This window comes from Phascolarctos cinereus, unplaced genomic scaffold (genome assembly GCF_003287225.1).
Source record: "Phascolarctos cinereus isolate Bilbo 61053 unplaced genomic scaffold, phaCin_HiC Scaffold_2;HRSCAF=192, whole genome shotgun sequence".
Taxonomy (NCBI): Eukaryota; Metazoa; Chordata; class Mammalia; order Diprotodontia; family Phascolarctidae; genus Phascolarctos; species Phascolarctos cinereus.
The window spans coordinates 93,871,977-93,884,623 of NW_027555625.1; the positions used below are offsets into that span (position 1 = coordinate 93,871,977).

The 12,647-nt window shown below is 39.2% G+C and overlaps 1 long non-coding RNA gene across 2 annotated transcripts; it reads right to left on the reverse strand.

The window, feature by feature from the left end:
* Nucleotides 1-166: 166 nt before the first annotated feature.
* LOC110218538 (uncharacterized) lies at nucleotides 167-12,418 on the reverse strand. 2 transcript variants are annotated; one of them, XR_002327341.2, is made up of 3 exons: nucleotides 12,299-12,418; nucleotides 11,856-11,919; nucleotides 167-3,614 (listed from the first exon to the last, which is right to left on the reverse strand). It is a non-coding gene; the product is annotated as an uncharacterized LOC110218538 (long non-coding RNA). The 2 variants fall into 2 exon arrangements; XR_002327340.2 differs by having other exon boundaries at nucleotides 11,856-11,987.
* Between the last annotated feature and the right edge of the window lie 229 nt (nucleotides 12,419-12,647).

A 12,647-nucleotide genomic window follows, 5' to 3' on the forward strand; every position in this document is an offset into this window, starting at 1 on the left:
AGCTGACCTATTTCCCCCTTTTCCTTCTTTAAAAAAAAGTTTTATTGGTGGCTTTTTTTCCAGTTTAAATAATACCTTTTTTTAAAAAAAATACTTTTTTAAAAATATTTTTTCTAATGGTATTTTATTTTTGTGAGAATTATCAAGACAATTTTTAGTATTCATTTTTACAAGCTTTTGAGTCCCAAATTCTTCTCCCTCCCTTCCTCCCTTTCCCTCTTCTGAAAATGGTAGGCAATTTGATATAGGTTAAACCTGTGCTATCATGTAAAAAACATATGTCCAAATTAGTCACAGTTGTGAAAGAAGGAACATATAAAAAGGAATAAAAAACCACAAAAAGAAAAAAGTGAAAAAATATGCTTCGATCTGCATTCAGAATCCATCAGTTCTTTATCTGCATGTGGAGAGCATTTTCCTTCATGAGTCCTTTGTACTTCTTTTGGATCATTGTACTGCTGAGAAGAGCTGAGTCATTCATAGTTGATCATCACACAACATTACTGACGCTGTATGCAATGTTTTCCTTTCCTGGTTCTGCTAATTTCATTTTGCATATTGATGGCCTTTTAAAAAAATAGTATGTTATTCCCCCCCTCAATTACATGCTAAGGCAATTTTTAACATTAAAAAAAAAGTTTTGAGTCCTAAATTCTATCCCTCCCTGTCCTTCCCTTTCTACTTCCCCCTCTTTAAGATGGTAAGCAATCTGACATAGGTGCAATCACATAAAACATATTTCCATATTAGCCATTTTGTGGAAGAAAATAAAAACAAAAAAAAATAGTGTGCTTCAGTCTGTGTTCAGACTATCAATTCTTCCTCTGGAGGCAGATAGCATGTCTCATCATGAGTCCTTTAGGATAGTCTTGGATCATCATATTGTTGAGAACGGCTAAGTCATTCACAACTCTTCATTATATAGTACAGCTGTTATTATGTACAATGTTCTCCTGATTCTCCTCACTTCACTTTGCATTAGTTGATGTAAGTCTTTTCAGGTTTTTCTGAAATCATCTGGCTTGAATACTGAAATATTCAATATTCAATATTCCATCACAATCATAAATCACAGCTTGTTACGACATTCTCCAAATGATGGGCATCACTTTGATTTCCAGTTCTCAGGCACCACAAAAAAGAGCCACTATAAATACTTTTGTACAAAAGAAGGTCCTTCCCCCTTCTTTAAAAAAAAATATCTTAGGGATATAGACCCAGCAATGGTATTGCTGGATTAAAGGGTATGCACAGTTTTATAGTTCTGTGGGCATCGTTCAAAATTGCTCTCCAGAATGGTTGGATTATTTGGCCTTTTAAAAAAAATCAGATATTTCCCAATATCCCCTCTTACTTTCCTTTCTCATTAGAATCCTTTGTGGTATCTCTTCAGAATTTCATTCTGAGAACATATCCTCTTGAGCTGACTTTCCCCATAGAATCTTGAGTCATGGAACCTCCTGCTTAACTTTCTCCAAACCCTTTGAAACCCAATGCTCCCTGACCCAAAGGATGCATCAGACTAGGCACCCTTTCCTTCTCTTTAAGAATTCTAAGGTAGAGTAATCTCTTCTTCCTAAAGTTTCTATCATTTCTACTTCACTAACTACTTCCTCCTTGTTGGGGAGAATTAGGATCAGAATAACTTCCTTTACCTTTTGAAGCATGATTTTTTTTTTAAGGAGACTCAATAATTTATCAATTACTCTGTTTTTGGCACAGAACAAATATGGGATATCATTAGCCCTGTCTTATGGATATGTACCACTTATAATAAAAAGCCCCAAGCCTCTGTGACAAAAATACATAGTCAAGCAAAACAAATTCTAGCATTGGCCATACCCCCCTCAATAATAATACTATGTATCATTCTATGCTCTGAGTCCATCATTTCCTCTCTGTCAGGATGTAGGTAACACATTTCATTAAATCTCTAGGAAAACACTGAATGCAGGTCAAAAAAGAAAAACAAAGTTCTATTTTTGTATTGAAACACTAGGAGAGGCAATTACCTGTAATTAGCAGATTAGACCTGAGATGCTTGGTTCCTTAACCACAATATCCCCCTATTCAGAAACCTCCAATGATTAACCATTTTCTATACAGGGGTCTCCAAACTTTTTGATCATGCACCTTTATCAGTTAAAAAAAAAGTTTGAGCACACCCACAATATATGTACCTTTATTTGTTTATAAATCACATGTACATATTACTGGGCTTACATATTATATATATTATAAAGTATCACAAAAAAGAAATTTAAAAGTATGAAAAGTGGAAGTCAACAATATTTTTAAATTATTTTAACAGTACCCAAAACTTTTTTGCTCTCCCTAAAATTATCATTCACAATAATTTTCTAGTGAAAAGTCAAGTAATTGGATGTACTTCAAACTCAATAAAAAGCATATTGTGTGATACAGTGGGCAAAAAAAGCTGGTGTGATCTTGGGCTTCTTTAAGAATGGGACAGCTCCTCAGAATAAAGGGACAGTCCCATTGTACTCTATCCCATCAAGAAGAACTGCATTAGGTTCCAAGCACCACATTCTAGGAAGGGCATTAAGGGCAGCTGGTGGCACAGTGGATATAGAGCACTGGGCCTGGAGTCAGGAAGACCTAAATTCAGATCTTATCTTAGACACTTACTAACTGGTATGACCCTGGGCAAGTAATTTAATTTCAGCTCTAAAGTGGGGATAATAATAGTACCTACCTCAAAGAGTGGTTGTGAGGATCAACTGAAATGAAATTGTAAAATACTATATAACATGTAAATTTTTATTTAACATGTAAAGTACTATATAAATGCTAGTTATTCATATTGTTATTATTATTAGATAAGCTGAAAAATGTCCAGAGAGCAATCAAGATGGTGGAAGGAATGTCTTGAGACCATGTTATATGTTTCCTCAAATGGGGATAATAACACACCTACCTCCCAGGGTCTTAATGAGGATCAAGTGAAGTCATATTTGTAAAGTGCTCAGCACAGTACCTGGCACACAGTAGGTGCTCTAATAAATCCTGATTGCCTCTCCTCCACAGCACTAGGAAGATCAGAACTAGCCTCGCCCAGACTGGAGATTGGAAAACAGGGAGGGACATGATCAGGAGCTTCAGGCATTTGAAAGGCAGTAATGTGGAAGAGGGCTTTGCTTAGACCCAGAAGGAAGACTATCAGCCGAAGTTACAAAGAGGGAAGTTGAGGTTTGAAGTCGGGATAATCTTCATAGAGCTGCCCAAAGAACAGAATGGTTTGGTTCCAAGGGATTTAGAATATTTCTCTTTGAAGGGTCTGCAACGCAAAAGCCAGCTCATCACGTGCCCGGGCATGTGGTCGTGGGGTTTCTTTCTCAGGGATGGTTGGAGTTTGAGGGATGCTGAAACGGCTTCCAATTCCGAAATTCTGGGACCTAAGGCAGAGTTTGTATTCCAGAAGAGGGCGATTCAGTGGCAAGACAGCCGGACCATGAAGCTCAAGACCAGGTTTTTCAGGCCTAGCCCGGCCACTAATTTGCTACAGGTCTTTGGGCAGGTTTCGTCACTGGTCTGAGGTTTAGTTCGCTGATTTGTCAAATGGGGATGATACCTGTTCTACCAGCTTCCCAAGGCTGCCGAGAAATCAAACAGATCATTTGAAAGAACTCTATGCAAATGTAAAATGATTTGTAAAGTCATTTCCGGATCTCAATTCTATGATGGGAGTGTGTGTGGGGAGGGGTGTTTCTTATCTTGTGTGTGTGTGTGTGTGTGTGTGTGTGTGTGTGTGTGTGTGTGTGTGTGTGTGTGTGTGTGTGTGGCAGCTGGGTGGTGCGGTAGAAAGAGCAATGGACCTGGAGTCAGGAAGGCTTAAGTTTAAATCCTACCTTAATAACTAGCTGTGGGATGCTGGGTAAGTCACTTAATCTCAGTTTCTTTAACTATAAAATGGGCATAATAATAGCAAAATGTTTGGCACATAATATGCGTTTAATAAACGTTTCCCGACATTGTAAATAGTAACAGCAGCATTGTGAGATGCGCAAGTTTGATAGACTTGACTCTTTTCAATAATGCAAGCATCTAAGACAATTCCAAAAGACTCATGACTGAAAATGCTATCCATACCCAGAGAAAAGACAATGGAGTCTGAATGCAGATCGAAGCATACTATTTTCTCTTTTTTTCTTTCTCGTGGTTTTTCCCTTTTGTTCTGATTCTTCTTTCACAACATGACTAATGTGGAAATATGTTTAATAAGATTGTAGATGTGTAGACTATATCAGATCGCATGCCGTCTTGGGGAGGGGGGAGGAAAGCGTAGGAGGAAGAAAGAAAAATTGGAACTCAAAATCTTATGAAAGTGAATGTTAAAAACAATCTTTACATGTAATTGGAAAAAATAAAATAGTATTAAGAGGAAAAAATGTTTCCTTGTGAAGATCAAATAAGATATTTGTAAGCGCTTGGCACATAGGTGCTTAATAAATATTCGTTTCCTTCATGGAAGTCTTTTGCAGTCTGGTTTTAAATGCATAAAATAAAATACACAGGCTTACAAAGAAAACCAATTTTATTGCAAGTTGTTAAAATATTTTTCAAATGTTGAAGGACCCCAAGTTAAGAACCTCTCCTATAGCAGTTAGCAGGGATCTCAGAGGTCAACTGGTACAACCACTTCATTTTGCAGAGAATGAAACTGAATCAGGGTTTTTAGGCGATTTGCCTAGATCACACAGGTAGTGGCAGAGATTGTGTTCGAACCCAGGTTTTTTCCAGGGGTCTTTTCCACTGCACCACACAGGTGTAAATCTTATGAGACAGACAATACTATTGTGTAGGGCCATACAGATGTCATGCAAGCACAGTCAAGATAAACGTATATTTAACAAGTGTATTGACATTAGATGCAAGTAAGTCAACATTATGGGGTGGTGAGTAAAAGGGAAACCCAGGAAGTTGCCAGTTTAGACTGGATTGGGCTGGACTTGGGGGAGGGGGAATCCCCATTTCCCAATTAGCTCGGGATTCCTTCCTGCAGTTGGGTGGAGCTGCCTGGGTTGGAACCTTTCCCGAGGACTTTAGAAGAAGTGGAGGGGGGGGGCGGCGGGCAGGGGAGGAATCGGGATGGTTTTTTAGTTCATTCATGCAATTTTGCATTTTAAAGCAAAAGAATTCAAGAAAGGGATGAGAGTTTTCAAAACCTTCAGAATAATAACAACAACAATAAAGACAATCAGTTATAGCTTAAGGGGAGCCATCTTGCTCCGAGTTTTCCTTCGGCAAAATTCCGCAGGAATTACGTGGACCTGAGCACCTGAGTGCTTGCAACCTGAGCACGTGGTCTTCCCAGGGAATGCGATTGGGCAGCTTCATTCAGTCTGCCGTTTCGCTAGGGGCCCTGTGGTTTTAAAACGGCCGGTTTCCGCTGTAGGCAGGAGAGAGCTCTGTATTTCTCAGCTGGTTGAGAAATACAGAGCTTTACTCCGCGCACGATGATCATTCTGGTCTGGGAATGCTTCACTTAAATAACCTGCTCTTTCTTAGCCTGAGCCTGCCCTCCTCTGTCATCTCCACTGCAATCAATGAACAAAGATGCATTTGGTACTCATGCATTGTTGCGATTATCGAGTGCTACCCAAGCCTGTGCTAGTATGCCCACGCTAGGAAATCCAGGCTCTGCCCCTTGTTACCTGTGTGACCTTGGGTTACAAAGAAAGTGTAAAACACAGAAGTCCCAAACTACACAGAGTCAACTTAATACTTATTTTCTATTCGCGCCTTAGGAACCTAGTGTGGGGTAAGTAGAAAATTGAATTTTCCAATTTTCAGGCTTAGAGTCAGAAGACTATGCCCCCTTAGTAGGTTTGTGACCTTAGACAAATCACTTAACCTCGCTAAGCACTGTTACTTTATCTGTAAAATGAAGGAAATATCTGTACTTCTGACCTCACAGGACTTTGGTTATTATTAAATGAAATTGTGCAGGTAAAAGACTATGTAAATAACATTTATTTATTGAATTTTTCTATATTGAGTTGAAAAGGACCTTCAAGGTTACCTAATAGAATTCTGGTCCGCCTTGAATCCGTGTCCAATCTCCCCAACAAAGTGGTCACTACTCTGTGTTTTTGTGTTGGTATGGCAGTAAGTTTTGTTGTTGTTTGCAGGACTTTTAGCAGTTTCTAAAATTATAAATTTTATAATAATATGAATAATTAATTACACAACCAAATGGAAGAATAATTTCTCAACTGAAACCATAACAGCAAAACTATTGATATTGTAATAAAGGAAAAATTTGTTTAACAAAATAATTAACACCTTTGTAATTATGTAGGTAAATGGTTTTATTTCTGACTCTTACAATCCCTAGCTGCCTTCAAATCATTGAAACACCTACTCCTATACAAGACCTTTTCTAATTCTTGTTAGCACTCCTGAAATTACTTGTAGACACCATGTGTTCACTTTGCCCATGTAGTATCCTGTACTATAATGTAAGTTCCTTGAAGGCAGGAATTATATCATTTAACCTTAACCTTAAATTCCCAGCACTTAGTATGGTACCCTGCACATATTAGACAATTAATAAATATTTGTTGAATTCTATTAAATTTGTTGTTGGTAATATTTTTATATACTGGTGACTAATGCTGCCGCCCTCAGAGGCTGCTTCAGGAAAATCCCCATCTATGCATCTCTTCAATCCTAACTTTATTGATATCTCTTCCACTGCTTCTTCAACCCCACCAGTTCTGGAATCTTAACTCCAGAGTTGCTGTCAATCTATTTCCTTGTGGCACTCTGCTTTGTCCTGTTTTTGTTGTTCAGTCCTGTCCGACTCTTCATAACCCCAATCATACTATCCATGGGGAAGTATGGCAAAGATACTGGAGTGGTTTGCCATTTTCTTGAACCCCAGTGGATAAAGGCTAACAGGGTTAAGTGACTTGCTCAGCATTGCACAGCTAGTAGATGTCTGAGGCCAGCTTTGAACTCAGGTCTTCCTGACTCCGGGCCCAGCGTTTTATCCACTGAGCCATCCCAGTCCAGTCCCATATTAGAATGTAAACTCCTTGAGGTCAGGGATTGTCTTGCTTTTTTGTATTTGCATCCCAAAGTGCTTATCACAGGGCAGCTAGGTGGTGTAGTGGATAGAGCACTGGCCCTGGAGTCAGGAGGACCTGGGTTCAAATCTGGCCTCAGACATATAACACTCACTAGCTCTGTGACTCTGGGCAAGTCACTTAAACTCAATTGCCTCACCAAAAAACAACAACAAAAAAAAACCCTGCATGGTCCAAAGTGCTTGCCACAGTGCTTGGCGTTGCTGTTGATTAGTTGTTTCAGACTCTTAGTGACCCCATTTGGGGTTTTCTTTGCAAAGACACTGGCATTGTTTGCCATTTCCTTCTCTAACTCATTTTACAGATGAGGAAAATGAGGCAAATAAGGTTAAGTGACTTGCTCAGGCTCACACAACAAGTAAGTATCTGAAACTGGATTTGAACTCAATTCTTCCTGACTGCAGGCACCAGCTTGGCATTGAGTAATCGCTTAATAAATGCATTTTCATTCATTCTCCAGTATCCTACTCCTACTCCTTCTGAAAGAAAAATTGATCCATACAATTGAGGAAAGAGCAATGGCTTTGGACTGAAATCCCAGCTGTGCTACTTACTACTACCTGTGTGATACTAGACAAATCATTTAAACACTCTGGGTCTCCAGATGCCCTTCTGTAAAATGAAGGAGTTAGATTAAATCAAACAGTAAACATTTATTAACCACCTATTTCATAGGAGACTTTTTTCTGTACAAAGTTTATTGCCATTTCCTTAAGAAGTAGTAAGTTAAAAAAAAAGTAGTCAGATAAACTAGCTGGAGCCTGCAGAATTTAGCTGACACTCAAAACTTTAGCTCAGCTGATTAATTGGTTAGTAATAAGAGATTTCTGGCTCAGCTTCATTACCTCTATTTACTTATGACTGAGCATGTTAAGTACCTAGGCATAGCTCTCACAGTTAATGGTTAGTTTGACTCCTATTGCTTACAAACCAGTGGGTAATTTTATCTGATATGGATCTTCCCCCTTCCACTATCTGTTCTTTGATGTGTAAATCTTTAGCTCTCCCTTCTCCCCTCAGTAAAATTCTTTCCATTCCACCTATGAAACAAAAATCTGTATAACTTTGCTAAAACTACTGCTCTGGACCCTGCTTTTTATATATTGTGGGTCCATTTTCCAAATAACAAACCAGTTATTAGAATGTTTTTGTGTGTTGATAAGTATAATCTGCAACAGTACCTATAAATGAATCCTTGGGAGAATTTTTATGTCACCTACAGTGTGTAGGCAGTACAGACACAAAGATGAAAATGAATTAGGCCCTGCCCTCAAAGAGCTTACCTTCTATCAGAGAAACAATTTGTGCGTGTAGGTATTCTCTTAGGTTTCTTCTGGCTCTAAATCTCTCCATAACTGCATGGCCATGTTCTGTCACCAACAAGCCCAGATGTCTTCCCACCAGTACAAACAAAGTTCACTAACCAGGATCAAAGGAAGCTAGCTATTGGCACTTTCTTTGCTGTTTGCCATTTGCTCTCGAAGAATACCATGACATCAGGAAAGTGATGCCATTTTGGATTTAAGTGAGGAAGGGCTGTGCAAAGTCACTAGCCTCACTTTCTCCTCCAGAGCCATCTGGGTCCAGTAGCCAGATAGGAATCAAAAACACTGGAGATGGCCCAGGATGCAGTGGGGGACGTTGGCTTTTTCAAGCTAAGATCTTTAACAGGTCTCAGTTTGACTGAGGCAGTGGCCATTCAATGATTAAGACTTTAAAAAATGAGTCAAAGAACGGCCTTTTAAAAAAAAAACAGACCTATATCCTGAGAGGAGGATAAGGAACAATTGTTGACAGTTGTTACAGCTGTCTGATTTTACCTCTCTGTCTCCCCACTCCAGCCCCACCCCCAATCAACCATAGTTCTAGGCTACAAAGTCCATGAGGGCAGAGAAGAGTCTTATCTAAACTTTGAAAGTCTCCAGGTTAATATATTATTTTGCACGCTCAGCATTTAGTACCATTATTTATTTTTTCTATGCTCAAATCCTTACTTCCTCATGCTTTCTTCCTTCTTATGCCCCCTCTTCTGACCCCACCACTGGACAACAAAAACATGCCGTCCTGATCACTTATATTTCTATAGTATTTTCTTGAGGAAACGAAATATGTAACACGATTTGCACCACTTTCATCATCACCCTTTTCCAACTATTGTTCCTTTTAAAATGTGATTCTCAGAGCGAAGCATGATACTCAAAGTATGGCCTGGCCAGTAAATATAATGATGTTGGTCATGTCTAATTCTTCATGACCCTTGGGACGTAGTACCGCAATACCATCCATGGGGTTTGCTTGGCAAAGATACTGGAGTGGTTTGCCATTTCCTTCTCCACTGGATTAAGAAGTGACTTGCCCAGTGTCACATAGCTAGTAAGTATCTGAGGTCAGATCTGCATTCGGGTCTTCCTGACTCTAGGCCCGGTGCTCTATCTGCTGAGCCACCTAGCTGCCTCCGTAAATATGAAGCGAGAGCACTATTGCCTCCGTTGTTCTGAACATTAGAAGGGAGGGAGGGAAGGCATCATTATTCCCGTTTTGCAGATACAGACACTGCACAGACTTTCCAAGGTTGCTCACTTCCACCTCTTCTCCTAGTCTTCAGACTTCTGGATGTCCTACCCTAGCCCTTGGTAACCTGGGTAAAGAAGGCATTTCACTTTTTTACCTCTCTGGGCCCCAGGCTAACCTATTCTGACTTACCTTTCAGCTACTTGCTTTAGGCTTCCTGAAGGTGTCAAGGTCTGTGAACCCCTGGAGGTCTGCTGGCCTCTGGCCTCCTATTGTTGAGTTAGATTTGCCTAAAACATATTCATTAGCTATTGGTTCGGTGAAGTTCTAAGGTCCCTTTCTCAGTATGAAATTATATAATTCAATTCAACAAACGTTGCTTTGTGTGAGACACTAGGCTCTGGCTATGCAAAGACAAAACAAAAACAGTCTTTGTCTTCAGGGAACTTATATAAACATCTAATAGGCTGGGAGAGTGTTTTGCAAAACATTAAGATTGGGGGGAGGGGTGGGGGGAGGGGAAGCCTCAGGTGGAAATGAATCTGCAACCCTAGCTTCATCTGTCTGAATCTGGTTTTTTCATCTGTAACATAAGGGGGTCAGACTAGATGATCTGTCTCTTAGGTCTCTGAGCTCTGACATCGCATAATTCTGTGATCCATTCAGTGTTCCCTTTCTTGAGATTTCACCTCTGCTCAACTCTACCCACTAGAGTCTCGTCCAAGCCTAGCTCTTGGGTTTGCTTTGGATGTGTCTTGTGTGGGTATAGGGGCAGCTGGGTGGTGCAGTGGACAGAGCACTTCATAAAACACTTAGCACGGAGCCTAGCACACAGTAGGTGCCATATAAATGTTACCTACTGTTGTTATTGTATACATATGTGTACGTATATATACAGAATACCCACATAATGCATATATGCTTTGTGGATACATGTATGTGCACATATAGAACACACATGTATATATGTATCTGCACACATATAGAACACATGTATATATAGGCACACAGATCAATTCAGACAATTCTCAATTATCAAAATTACCAAATTATCAAAAATATATGTGTCTTCTCAACAGAATATAAGCTCCCTTTTACTTCTAAGTACAGTGAATATAGTAGGTGCATAATACATGATTATTGATCATCCCTCTAAAAATAGGAACAATAGGAATAGCTCCTACTATGTGGCAGCAAGCACTGTGCTTACACTTTACAAATAAAATGTCCTTTGATCCTCACACCAGCCCTGGGAGGAAGATACTATTATTATCCCCATTTTACAGTTGAGGAAACTGAGACAAACAGGGTGAAGTGACTTGCCCAGAATCACAAAGCTAGTAAGTGTCTGAGGTCAAATTTGTACTCAGGTCTTTCTGACTCTGGAGCCGGTGCTCTAACCATTGAGCCACCTCTGATAGACCCAAGACTAAAACCAAGTCTTCTTGACTCTTTCCACTACGCTTTCTACTATCCACTAAACCACAATTAGGAAGATCAATCTGTCATTCCCCTTTTCTGTCCCCCTCCAACCTCACATCTCATTCCAAATGGTGTATAATAATGCATTTGGAAGCCCCCCAAAATTGTACCTACTGTTGAGTATCTATTATTATATTAGTTAATATAATAATTTAATACAATACAATAGAATAATATAAATATAATAATATATAAATAAATGATATAAATACAATAATATACTAATACATTAGTAGGTAATTGATAATAGACATATTTTATATTATACATAATATATTATACATGTACATATATGTGTCTATATTACATATGACACACCATATGTTAAATGTATGTGCATATATAATATGTATGTGTGTGTATACACACATACACATATACTACCTGCTAATCTCATAGATAATTGGATAATTAATAATTATCTAAACTCGCCTGGAAGAAAGGATTATACTATCAATCAATCAATAAACATTTATTAAGGTACTGTGCATTCTGGGAATAACATTGGAAAGATGCCCTGCTATGTCTATAACTTGGGCCAGGTAGAATTGATTGTCTAAATATTTGACCATCCCTCCAGAGGAAGTTAGAACTCATTTCCCCCAGCCTCTTGCCCTCCTCTGAGGAGTACTACTGACCTTCAGTGGGTGAAGAAGGAATCACAGGTTTGCCAGGAACCCTCTCCAGTGAATGATGCAGTCATTCCAAGACTGGTAATCATTAACCCCAGTCATCTAGCTTGTAACTCACCTTTAGCTCCTGTGCTGGGCCACGCTGGAGAGGAAGTAATGAGGATGCTTTGTCTCTGCCTGACCTGGGTGGATTCCAAATTAGGTGAGTTTTTATTTGTTCAGCTATGAGCAAAAGCCATGCTCAGAGAGCCTGGAAACAGAGACCTAGTTAATCTTTTATCTTTCATACTAGAAACACTATAACCTGGGAGAACCCTAGAGGACAGGGTTCCCTGAAATGCAGAAAGTTAAATAACCTAAGCAAAATCAGGGCTGGCACTTGGTAAAATTGCAAAAGAAATGCCATTTGCCTTCAGGTCTTCAAATATCCCCTTTCTGCATCCACACTATCAGCTGTCCCTTGCCCTTGACTTTGGCTTTTCTCCCTACACTCTGGCCCTCTTTCTTTTCTGTCCATCCACCCATCAGCAAACATTTATTAAACACTTTCTGTATACCTACCAGGTGATGCTGTGGCCCATGTGGATTTGGAGTCATTAAGCCCATAGATCCAGTACTGCCTCAGACATTTGCTAGCCCTTTCAACCTGGGTGCAAATCATTTTAATGTCTCGGTTTTATTTTTCTGCATCTGTAAAATGTGGATAATAATAGCATTTAACTCCCAGGGTTGTTGTAAGGAGGAAATGAGATAATATATGTAAAGCCCGTTGCAAATCTTAAAGAGCCATATAGATGCCAGCTATTATTAACACGTGCTAAGTATGGGGATACAAATACAAAAAATGAAACTATCCCTTCTGACAAGAAACTTACATTTTTTAAAAATTCAATTTATATACCTATTTTCA